A 13,335-nucleotide genomic window follows, 5' to 3' on the forward strand; every position below is an offset into this window, starting at 1 on the left:
ATGTGAGATTTGGACCCTTTCTCCTCAGCCCTACTGCAGAAAGCCCAAGGCCACGATGAGATGTTGAGGAACAGAACTCCAATCTACTGAGCCTTGAACACATGAACACCAAGCCCTTGGCTTTTGCTGTGATTATGAACTAAATGAGCTAACAGTCATCATTTCAAGACTACACTACTCACACCAAGAGCTATTGCCTGTTTAAGCAATTCAGAACAGAACCTAGTGGGCATCTCCACCTTTTTTACTGTAACATTCAGTGAATATTACTAAAAGCTCAAAGCTCAGGTCCTACACAAATTACTTTCACTTCAACACACTGCTTTTATAAATATGCTATTTAAAACCAATGGAAGTATTTACTTCATAGACTAAGCGTCCAGTAAGATACAATACTCAGATTCAAATAGTAATTTATACTGACAATATTAGTGTTTGGAAAAATCCACCAGACTTTCACTAAAGCAAGTGATCCAGATTGTACAAGACCCATGAGATTTATTTTTTTCCCCCAAGGCCTGAAAAATGAAAAAAATAGATCAACTGGCCCTACTATCAATATAATTGCTTCACTCCACTGGTTAGAAAAGCCAAAGGGGGAAAAAACCCCATGTAGTATCACCTACTTTTGCTTAGTGTTTGCCCTTAAAACTGAGAAGTAAAGCAGACAGACATACTTTAAAAATACCCAGGGTTGAAAAAAGGATAGCACTGACCCTTCACTTGTATGGCAATGACAATGATTACCCCACACACATCCTGCTTCCCTGTGACAGAATGGAAGAACACCAGCACTGAAGTACTGTTCTATTAGCAAAGCCTATGGGCTTGGAGCTGAGGGATTATACCAATCTCTTCCATACATCCTGCTCCCAAAACACACACAGCTAATAAACCTCCTCCTGTTTGCCTTCAGGTTCATTCTGAGGAGTTTCAGACATCTGGTTGGCTTGTTTAAAATAAAAAGCTCAACTAGTAGGTTTGTTTTTATGATCCCAAGTGTGAAATGTTCTTGCTGGAGGCCTCAGGCCAGGTGAAAAACACTTATGTTAAGATGCTACTTCATGGCATTTCAGGGATCTAATGAGCTATATAATCTGCACACAGGGAAGTCTCCCTTCATTAGCTTGCATACAACTATGGAAATTAAAAATGAGGAACCTATGGTAGTCCAAATATTCTTCAGTAAATAGTACAGCTGGTGAACTGCAGATAGCACTAAATTTAGAACTCAAATTCCGAGCCGTATTCTGTAAATATCCATACATCTCAATGCTTACAGCAACATGAAGCACATTTCTCCAAGCCTCACTGTACTTATTTTTCATACTATGAGTAATATTTCCTTCTCATGACAAAGTACTATGCCCAATTTAGCAGCTTCAGAAAAGTATATCCTTGTCTCAAAACTGGAACTCTCCAGAAGAGCATTGTGCAACTATACTGAATGAGCATATGGATGTGTGTACCCTTATTTTAGCAGTTCACTGTTGACAAATTTTCATATAAAGCCCTAAAGTATAAAGAAAGCAAATTACAGGAAGAGTCTACACAACAGTAAAAGTCTATGCAGGCTTGCATAAAATAGTTAAAGCTTGCTGCTACGTTATCTGTGTGGAAAGAGCATGAAAATGTATTGAACAGATATGAAATATGGTGTGCAGCTGACAACCAAGCTCCATCTCATGGCCCAAACTTGTTCTCTATCAGGGCTCACCATCTGCAATTTGTCACTGAAGAAACCCTAACTCATGTGGCAGGAGATACCACCTCAAGAGGTGGCACACAAAGATCCCAAGTTTTACAACACCCATCTAGTCACCAGAGCCATTAGAACCCAGGTACCACACAGTTTTCAAATAGCAAAAATTTTCTTTTAAATGAAGAGGTCTTAGTATCATGCTACAAACAGCAAAACTGAGTGGTAGTTGGAAGAATTTCTTCTTGTTGTTCTTTACTTTGCTAAACTATGGTTCCTATCAACTTAATAGCTGGTTTCCAACTTGTGTTTTGCACATACCACAAGCTTTTGAATGGTGAAGTCTCTGAAGGGATCTGCACCACATATAATCTGCTCTATATGTGAGCTCTGAGTTCACAAATGACCCAGGTATGAGCTGACCACAAATTAAAGCCCACTAAAATAATGGAATGAAATACAAAGACAAAGGCAGTACACATCAATACTGTGTGTGCTTTCAGCATTCAATTCAGACATTACTTCAAGTGCCACCAGGGACATCCCTCTTGCCAGACCTTTTAAAGGTACTTCAATAAAATTTAGTTCAGTTGAGCTATGCAGCTCTGACTAGTTCAGTAGACTATTTGAAAAGCCAGATAACTACTTTGTCTCAATGCAGTCAGCCTTGAGCAGCACACTGAACAGCTGGATTCAGGAAACGCTGTGGTAGAGGTCAGGATAACAACCAAGGGGTACACATTGCAGTAGGTATTTAGAAAAAGCATTTGTAACAATTACATCAACTAGTGAAAATTCATGACACAAAGTTACACCATGTCAGAGAAGGAAAAAAAAGTGAACTATTTTAGCTACATTAGTATGATTGTTTTTTCTTTAAATACTGGAAGATCACCTTTGCTTGATGGAAAAGCTCAGTATTCTCTGTGTACTACCTCAACCCCACCTGACAATCAACAAACAGCTCATTACTTCTACAGAAAGATTTACTGGTCAAAGGGGACTCACAGAAGTCACTAGAACTCCAAATTACAAAGTTCACTCACAGAGGATGGGCTACGAAGCCTTAATGTAAAACCATGCCCCTGGTACAGGAAGCAAGCAGGCACAAGGTGCCAGTTAGTACACAAATACGACAGGCCATACTTCAGTCAGTACAAACCAAAATAACTGTTTTATTTGAGCACAAAAATGCCAGTAGAAAAATGAGTGTTGAGGAAGGCCTTCACTTTTAATCTTCCCTGACTGGGACAGAAATGTAGCAGATTTGAATGGCAGAAGTTAAGTCACCTGGCAAGTCCAGCACGTAACATTCACAGACAGCAACTGTGCAAAGGAGGACAGGACCAAGAGTCTTTGGAAGAGAAATGGGATCTCCCACTTGGGCAGGTACCTCTACAGCTGACAGCATTCTGTCAAGATCAACTTCAGTAACCAAGCTGAAGCACAAAACAGTAAAGATGTATCTGATGAAGTCAACAGTAAGAGTTAGATGCAGTCTTTCAAATGATCTTTCAATGCTGACAAAAAGTATAGCCCATCTAAGCTTCCTTTAAAATAAAACTCTGAAATTACACCAGGTTCCTGGTATCTTAACACATGCAAAGGTTAAGCACACTATAATCTGCATAAAGCAGTAACATCTTTTCTGCTGAAGATCTGAAACAAACAACTGTATTACGGGAAGTCACCATCTGAGCACCTGGACTCAGGAAGTACTGAAGTGATCAACAAGCTTCTGACAGCTGCAGCCTTTTCTGCAGGTGCAACAGGCATTTACTTCATGGCAGTTAGGCTCAGTTCAACAGCCAGATCAGAACTCAAACAGGTTTGGTATTATTTGATAAACTTGTGCTCCAGTGAGAAAAGGACAAAGGAAACGTCCCCCCAACGTAGTTCCAAAGTTTAAGACTGTATATTTAACACACTGTAAAGTCTACTAACATAGTTGACTGCAAAATTCCACGTGTTCTTGAGATTAAAATTGGAGTATCACACTTTATACAGAAAAACCTGCCACATCCATGAACACACCTTGAAAGAGCTTTTCTGAGCATAGCTCCCCCATAATCCTGTTTAAGGTCTAACACTTACAAACAACTATTAACCTAAAGCACACTCTGCACAGATTTCACCATCCACACTGCCTTTAACTTGCCAACACCAGACGATGCTGCCTTACTGCTCTGGTAACATTCTGTGGGTTCAGAGTGGTCACTGAGGTAATCCCAGCTAACAAACATTCAGTATCTTTAGCCAAGGACCATCAGACTTCCTAAACCTCTGCTCAATTTAACAATGCAGCATGGTTTCAAAGTGTTATCTGTCCATCTCCTTAGAGCATCCAGTGGAAAGAACAGTTGGAAGACTCATTATTCCAGCCTGTAACCAGGCACAATAAAACGTCTAACTACACTCAAATACATGTGTGATGAGAATAAACTGCTACACATGCAGAGACTATAAATAAGGCAATGATAAGAGCAAGTCCAAGGGAATTACTGAATGGCAGAGATGTAAAGAAAGTTTAGAGAAGGAGGTGCTGGAAAAAAAAAACAATGAATAGCACTTATAGAACTGTGTCAAACAACCTCAACAGAAACGGCCCAGAAAAATCCATTTCTACGCAACACAAGATTTATTATGTGCATCAAGTTTGACAGGGGAGATAATATGAGAACTAAGATTTCAAACAGAGAAAATTGCACCTATAGAGATGTCAAAAAATACTTACAAATACAAATCCAAGAAAAATACTCTAAAGAAAAGCTGTTCCAAGTAGTGGAGCTTATCCTTCAACACACAGCTTGCAATGAAAGAGCAATTCCATCTAAAGAATGGACAGCTTCAAAGACCTCTAACTACAGATGATTTCAGTCACTCTGTAACACCTGGAATTATTTGCAAGGTACTAGATTTAGACTGTTATGTGATGTATTTAAATACAGACAGAAACAGGACATGGTTGGGGCTTTCTTAAGACAAAACAAACAAGCAAGGGTTTGGACATCAGTTTGAGGTTAGGCCTGTCTTCATTCTATGCCTGCAAAAAGAAAAAGGTCAAAATTCATGCAATGTGTCTTTATTCCTCCATATTAAGTAGAACCTCTGGGAAGAGTGGGAACATTTTGTGAGCACTACAGGTGTGCAGCACCCACCTGCTTCACTGGGACATCAGTACAACAGAGTTTAGGGACAGGGAGGAACCTGTGAGCTCACACACCTGAATTTTACAGCCTTGTGCTGCTGGGAGGTAAGCAAAGGCAGTCCTTGGGGGACAATCACAGCCAGAGAGCAGCTGCCACTGGTGCGTGGGAGAACCCAGAGCAGGAACCCAGCTCAGTTCCATTTCTGTGCTTCCTGTGATCTGCTGCTGGCACAGGAGCCTTGTTATATAGGAGAACAGCAGGAAGGACTGCAAGACAGCCTTAAAATCCTGCTTAACTCTGACAAGTTTGAAAATTGTTCTGCAAGTAATATAGGATACGAGTGAGTTCTGAAAGGCACGCTCAGGCAGGATTAAATGAACCAACAGGAAGGCAAGTTCTTCAGAACAAAGCTGTGAGCTAGGTGGGACCAACAGGCTGACCTTGAAATGAGTGTTAAGCTGGCGGTAAAAGTCCAGTGTATGGGGATGCACAAACAGGAATATCAGCTCCCAGGCACATGGAGCCATTTTTTCACTCCACTCAGCACAGAAAGCTCCAGCTGCAGTACAGACTTGGGTTGTGAGCACCACACTTGAAGCCCAACGTGAACTAACTTGAGAGAACAACAGGAATGACCAGAGCTGAAAAAACATGATGCCTCAGGAAGACCTGAATACCCCAGTTTTATTTGGGACAAAGTATCACAAGGGTGGAGGGGGCAAGAGACAAGGAAACAGGAACATTGCAAAGAACAGTTCAAATATTTTTTGAAGATTACTTACTACAGGGGAAGAAAGATGTCTGGTTTCATATTCAGAACAAGTTTTAATACTGAGGACAGCAAACTACTGGACTAAGGAGAAAGAAGAGCTGCTCAGGCTTCTGTTATGAATCACATTAGAGGTGCAACACCAGTATGGGGCAGGAGACTCACCACCAGCGCTACTTTTTTTTTTTTGTTTTTTTTAATTACAAACTCAGTTTCAAGCCCCTGTAACATTTTTCTTATCCTCCCATGTTTTTTGAGTTTCAATGAACTACAAGTTACTTTTCTGATTTTTCAAATTAAAACTTCAGGATTTGCACAATCAGGTTATTGTATTGTTACCAAACAAAGTTATACCTGCCCCACACTTTCTCCACACAGAAATAAATCCCCTCCTATGGCAGCATGCAAGTTTCAGCAATATTGCAGTATCCTGCTGCATCTTTCTTGTGACCAAGAGAAGCCAGAAGCCTATTACTTCAGAAAGACAGGCGTGCTTTGCCTTCCAACAACCCAGCAGGGTGATGTAATGGCTTTCACTGATGTTGTGTCAAGGCACTGTCACACAAACATGTGCATGCACCTTTTACACCCACTGCCTCAGGCTGGCTTAGGACTTCCTGAGGATGGAAAATGCTGCATGCAGCAGCCAAATATTCCAAAACAAAAATTAAGATATGCAGCATTTTCCAGATGAGGAGTTGAAGCAAAGAGCATTAGTTACAGCAGCCAGAGTTCACATTTGAACTGCAAAATCCAAAGTCACTAAAGCACAGAAGAATTAACTCTTAATAGCTCAAGCATAAATAGGCCACCTAAAAAGCATAAAACAAGTAATTTTCATCCTCTGTAATAGTTTGGTACTACAAGTATTTATCCAGGTACTTTCCTGCTTTATTAAAGGACATTCTTCTGATTTGTGAAGCATGAAAACAGAAGAGCAGCAGCAGTCCACCTTACCCTCCCACAGTTCAGCAATTTCTTATCCAAATATTGAATCAGAAAAGTCTGGTCAGGATGGGGTGCTAATGGAAGAAAAGGATGAAGTCAGCAGGCACATATGCAGCCAAGCTCAAGCAGACCACTGTGCATCCTGAGAAGGGAACAGGCCAAGTACCAGGCTGGCACTGGAACATGCTGGCTCACATTCCAGTGCCAGCACAATCTCCAAACCAGCAACACCCCTGTTGTCTCTTAACCTTTGGAGCCTCTTACAACAGGCAGCAGCACTTCAGTTTAGCCTCCAAGTCTCTCACACGTCTCAAATTCATCAAGGTTCAACTCTGTTGTTTCATTTCATGTTTCATTTTTAAGAAATGAAACCATGAAGTGCTGGGTACTTGTTCCTTCCCCCCTTCCCACTACAAGAAATACATGCTGTACTTCAGTCAGTTCATATAAGTAGTTCTTAAATGCTGTTTTCATTACCCCTCTCTCCTCTCATTTACTAACTACTGCATCAAATTACACTGAAGCACTAGTAGTCTGGAGGCATGCTCACACACCAGTACCCTCCAGTCTAACTGATAGCAATGAATCATTTGCCACTACTATCACACAGGGATAATTGGGCAAAGAAGTTCCTGTTTTAAAGGAACTAGGATTGCAATTTTAACTGTCAGTTCATCAAAAACATTGTACAAACATACAAATAGGTCTAAGGTATCTAACTGGAGACCAGCACTTAAAAAAAAACCAATAAATCACACCCTCCAGCAGTCCACAGATCAGAAGTTTCCTACATTATGAAAACATAACATTGTACAAAAACCACCTGCAACCTCAATGGCCATTTGCATATTAAGAAATGCTGAGCTGCAGAAGGCAGAACCCCAGACCATCATCCTGTCCCAGCTATGTTCCTACAGTTCTGTTTCATAACCTACATCACACCTGAGGCTCCAAACTTTAGCCTCTTCCATATTCTGTGTACTACTTTTGGAAAGGGGAGCTGATAATGCCACGGGGTTTGACACACAGCTTTTGTCACTTGCCCCCTTCCTTAAACGGGCTAAACTTTTATCCCTCTAAAACCAAAGGAGGTCAGATCAACAGAAACCTTAAAGGAAGGCAGAGAAGTGCATTTGGGAAAGCAGGGGGAATTAAAGGAAAAAGAATCTTTAAAATAAGAATTTTCATTCTAAATAAACTTTTGAGGGTAAAATAAGGAACAAAAATATCAGGGTATCCAGTAGTAAATGTATGAGATAGATGAATACTTAACCAAGACAAATCTAAAGCCACAATTAAGAAGATGAAACATAACACATGTGCACAGCACTGAAGGAATGATTTAGAGCCACTGAAATCAACACAAGCTGTGCAGAGCAAAAATTAAACACACTGCAATAATAATCTGAACTGCCCAATTAGGTTAAAAAAAATACATTTACCCTACAAATTAAAAAAATCTCCCAAACCCCTCGAAGGCATTAATGCTGTTCACAATGTTATTTGAGATGCAAATTAGGGACCTAAAGTTAATATAACACCAACAGAAGTTTCTATTATTCCTATTAATGGCTAAAGGGGAGTGACAGTAGAAGAAAAGCCACAGCCCTGTTATATGAGATCTTACTAGGACAGTACACATTTTCCTTAATTTTTAATACCTTCACTTCAATGCAGAACTGGGCAAGTCAAAAATGTGATCCTTCATAACCCAAGAAAACTGGAGTGAATTAACAAATAAGCAGCAAGCTGGTTGACAAGGGTGGCTGGATGAGGGGAGTCTTAAGGAGAAACAGGTATTCCTTTAAAAAAATTGAATTCAGATCCTGTCTTCCAGCATCATAGATCTCAGGCTAAAGCACAAAAGTAAAGGCAGAGACAGTGATGCTGCAGTTAATTTCTTCAACTATTTCCTGTACCAGCTGGGTGCTCCAATTCTGAAGCTCAGCAAATGCAGCAACAGCTTTCCTGCAGCTCAAATGCCCTCCCCACAACGATGTGCAGGTCTTGGTACACAGAGCCAGCTTTGCAAATGACACTTGTGATGAAAGCTCCAGTTTGATTTCACACCCTTGGCTCTGTCTGCACAGACAGACCCCCACACACTGAAGGGCAGTTGGATCACTGGCACTGGATGTCCCAAATTCTGGGTCTGATACATCACTGACAACTCTCCCCAGTGCTTTCCTACAGTTTAATTCTCACAGGAACTCAAAACAATGCTGTCATATCAGGTTCAGAGCAATGATGTGAACATCAGCTGATCAGAACCCTTGATCTTACTGCTAACACCCAACCTGCAAAACACAGCAGCTGCATTTTGCCAGAATACAATCAAGTTCAAACAGAAGAAAGCCAATTATATTAGTTTTGTTTTTATAACTCAGTAAATATCCTAATTGAAACATTTCCTATTACCTTAAAGCATAATCTTCAACTGCTTGCTTTAAAAAAATGCTGTCAGTAAACTGAGAGGCATAACCCAGATAATGTATTTAGTAACAACCCTGCCTACTTCCTCCCCTCAAACTAAAAATTAGCAGCAACATGGCCTTCAGAAGTTATTTACACCCACTGCAAAGCATTAGCAGTTAGCTGAGCAGCTTCTTGCCAGCTTGCTAATGATATTATTCTCCAAAACAACCAAAAAAGACAAAACAGCACCAAATGTAGAAAGGGCCACATTAAGAGTTGACAGTTACCTTCATTTCAGCTTTCTCTGTACTTAACACAGTGCCAAAATATCCAGCTGGATCATCACAAAAAAATTGTAATGCAGCCTAGAAATGAGTTAAAAAATATGCCACACCCCCTCTTTTTTTTTTTTTTTACAGGCCTCCTCTTGAGTGAGAAGAAAATCCTTAAAGAAAAACCACTTTCTGAAAATATGACTGTCTCAATTCCCCTAACAGAGTTTACAATTAAAAGAAACCAACAAAGTGAAGGTGGTTACTTTTTCTTAAAGACTCATCACTGTAGTGATGATGTAGCAGTACTTCAGTGCTAAGATCTCTTTAAGGACAAACTCTATGACAACCAAAAAGCAGATTGTCCATGTAAGGGGCTCCCTCACAGGTGTGCAGAGTCAAGAGATTAAAATTTACCTACCAAGAAAGTATCAGACATTCACTGTACATCAAGTGCCTGCATTTCTAGAGTTGAACAGGGCTTCTTTGTGCTGATGAACCCTTCCTTCAGGAGTGCTCATAAAGCCCTCCACAGGTTTTTGTGAGTAGTTTCATCCCCCCCATAAGGTTATGTTACTTACACTATCTGAAGTAAAAGTTGGAGAAAATTCCACAATGGACAGAAATCTCTCACAGTTAAAAATAGAGTACCTGCAAAATCTGGTAACTACCAGCTCTCAAGAATGTAGCAATAAAAAAAGTCCAAGAAGTTTATTTAACAAAAATTAAAAATACATTTTAAAACAAGCAAAGTTTTGTCTAAAAAGAAAGCACAGAACTTGTGAGCTTGCAGGGGAGAGAGAAGTTCCCTGTTGCCAAAACACAAAATTTCTGTTTATATTATGATCATCAACATACACAAAAAGAAATGTAAATCATAACACAAATACTAATATTTTCCACTAAAGGCTTAAGGAGACTTCTTACTAGTTTTTAAGACAACTCAAAGCAGAACCACAGAGGACAAATTTTTAGAACAAAACTCAAAGCCAGCATCAAAAAAGTGGAGGAGCAAGGAAAGAATTGTGTTTGGAAAGTTTTAAGTACACCATGATTCTAAAGGGAATAATCTATCAAACCACAGGAGGTGACTAGAACTGCCATCATCACTGCTAACACAAAGGAATGTAGATTGGGGGGAGGCAACAGAGGAAGGGGGAGAAAGCACAGAGAAGGGAAAAGAAGGAACTAAAAAAAGGGAGCCACAGTAATGGCTACCAGACTCTCAAGGAATTCCTAAAGGAAAGAATAAATCCTTCAAGGTTTTGTTTTAAATAAAGCAATCCATGCAATAAATTGCAGTCTTCTCAGTACAGTCAGGCTTTCAGTTTATCTGCCCACCATATTTTCATAAATACAGTTTTACACCTCTACTAAACTTCCAAAGCTTAACACAATGGTTGCAAATATAAATATTTCTTCTTTCAGCCTCCTCATTCTTCTGAATCATAGTACCCTGCAGAATAACAGCTTTTTGAAAGGAAGTAGGGAAGTTTAACCATCCTGAACTTAAAATAACCCTTTACAATTATTTAGCCAACTTTAATTCCCCAGTTAGAGAGACAATAACTATGGGCTGGGCACTGGCAGGTAAAGGCCGCTAGAGGACTGCCAGATTACCACAGGAACATCCCAAAAAGGTATCATATCATTAGAGGGCTGATCTTGCAGATCAGGATTTGGAGTTTGTGTTTAACAGGCAGCATTTACTTCCATACGATGAAGAGCAGCATCTTGCTACTGATGCAAAAAAAAATAGGGCTGATGAAAAATAGCAGACATGTTAATATGAACAGTACTTCAAGGAAATTCAAAATGAGTAAGTAGTGAACCCATTTTCTAGTTCAGAGTTCCACCAGCTTATGTAGAGCTACTTAAAATATATGTTTTAGTCTCCTGCCTCTGAGAGCAATTCTTCCAGACATTTTTGGAAGCCCAGTAACTGTAAGGATACAAGCTCTTTGGGCCTGAACAAGTACCCTGCACCTCCAATAAAACCAGATCAAGTAACATGCTTCATCAGGAAAGTTTTTGCTGTTCAGCAAACACTGTGCTCCACATTTCATAAGCCCGACTAGAAGCAAGCAGACCATTCACAATTGAAACACACCCAGAAACATCTCAGCTTGCCACAAGAGATACAAACTTACTGGTTGCTGCCAAAAATGGCAAATTTTTCTCACAAATATATTTGCTATCAGTCAGGCAAATGAACGGGAGGCAATGCAACAGAAAAGGCTCTAATAACTGTTCTAAGGAGCCAATTTCAAGGTAGGCACAGCAAATCAGAAAATGGATTTGACCAGCTGGCTCAACCCATCCCCAGGCAGAGGACTTGGTGAAAGCCAGGGACAGAATCACCCAGCCCCTCTCAACCCTGCAACCCCAAAGCTGGGGTGCTGCTGCCAAACTTCTGAATGCTGGGATGGGGATGTCCTCCCTAAAGGGGAAATCTCCTGAACTTCTCCATCCCACCCCCAAGAGTTCAGATCCCTGAACACCAATCCTGAGAAGGCTCCACAGCGGGTGCCTGCTCCATCTCACAGGACCTAAAGCGACCTCCTGAAAGAGCACCCAGAAATTCAACCACACGTTTCTATCCAGCCTTCCAGCAGGCCAGAAGACGTTTAATAAGCCAAATAACCAGAACAAAGCCATGTTACTGCCCTTAGAAAAGCTGGGATAGCACAAAGAACCCATTCACTCACCCACTGAGCCCAACTGGTCCTTACACTTCGGGGCCATAAACTAAAATCAACTTTCCTATTGCTGAGGGGAAGGAAGAAAATAGCCACTGTTTCCACCCTGGAATCATTATGGAAGGCAGCTATTGTGGAAAAACAGGCACCTCCACAGAGGTAACTCTATCCTTGGGCCAGACAGGGGGGAATAGCCTCAAAATCGCCGGGGTACGTGCCTGCAGACATGTGTTTCCAGGGCAGCGGCACAAAGGAATGTCCGAGCCCCGCCGCGGCCGGGCACCTTCGCTTCGCTTCCCCTCACGGCCGGGCCGGGCCAGGCCCCAGGGAGCCACGGCAGCGCCGCGGAGCCGGCCCGGATCGCGCCCCAGCAGCGCCCAGGAACGCCAGCAACTCCACCGGGGGTACGGGCTTGCTGCCTCCCGCGGGCCGGCCGCCTCCAGCCCCCGGCGGCCGCACAGCAGCGGCCCCGGCGGTGCGGGGGGAGCGCGGCCCGGGCCGAGCACGGACAATGACAACAAGACGCGCGATATCCACACCGCTTTACCTATCCGCCGAGGTAACCCGAGGGATGCGCAGCGTGCAGCCCTGCGGCAGCAGGAGGTGCCGCTGCGGGGAAGCGCAGCCTCGGGGTGACACCCCCGCCCCGCAGGGTCCCCCGGGCCGCGCTCGCTGCCCCGCCCGCCCGGGGCTGCGCGGTGCGCTCGGCCTCGTGGGCTCCGCAAAGGGCTCCGAGGATGGCCGGGCCGCCTCTCCTCTGCCCCGCACTGCTTGCGGGCCGACAGCGGGGCTGCTGCTTGTCCGGCTGCTGCCTGCAGGGCTGTTATTACCTGTCCGGCTGCTGCCTACACGGCCGTTACTTGTTACCCACACGACTGTTGTTACCTGCCGGCCGCGCTCGTTGCCCCCCGCCCCGCTCCCCCCCATCACGGCAGCCGCCGGTACCTGAGCGGCCGCGCCGCCTCCCCCGTGCGTATGGACCGGGCTGCTCAATGGCAACCGAACAAAACACCGCCGACCACGCCCCCTCCACCGCCCGCCTGCGCCCATTGGCCGCGCCGCCCGCCCGCCGAACCTTGACCCGCTCTGCCATTGGCCGGTGGGGCGGTAGGCCACGCCCACAAGGGGGCGGGGGGCGGGCGCTGCCCCGGTCGCGGCAGGGACGCGCAGCTGTGGTGCCGGGTGGGGTGGGGGACGCGCGCTGGACTACAGCCCCCAGGAGGCCTTGCGGTGGCGCGCCGCTGTCATTGGCTGGGCAGCGCGCGTGCGGGGGCGCGTGGAAGGGAAAACGAGCTTCGCGCGCGGGGGTGATGACGTCATCGCGTGCCCGTATGGAGTCGCAAGGGGGATGCGCACCCTTCTCCTCCTCCTTTTCCTTTTCCTC

General features: G+C 43.5%; 1 protein-coding gene across 1 annotated transcript in view; it reads right to left on the reverse strand.

Moving 5' to 3' along the window:
* FAM53A (family with sequence similarity 53 member A) overlaps window positions 1-12,970 on the reverse strand; it is a 70,393-nt gene extending 57,423 nt beyond the window's left edge. The window contains exon 1 of the mRNA XM_041473272.1: window positions 12,897-12,970. The gene's annotated coding sequence lies outside the window, so the exon portion shown is untranslated. The remainder of the gene's footprint in view (window positions 1-12,896) is intronic.
* Between the last annotated feature and the right edge of the window lie 365 nt (window positions 12,971-13,335).

This window comes from Pyrgilauda ruficollis, unplaced genomic scaffold (assembly GCF_017590135.1).
Source record: "Pyrgilauda ruficollis isolate IOZ18807 unplaced genomic scaffold, ASM1759013v1 scaffold1, whole genome shotgun sequence".
In the NCBI taxonomy this organism is placed as follows: Eukaryota; Metazoa; Chordata; class Aves; order Passeriformes; family Passeridae; genus Pyrgilauda; species Pyrgilauda ruficollis.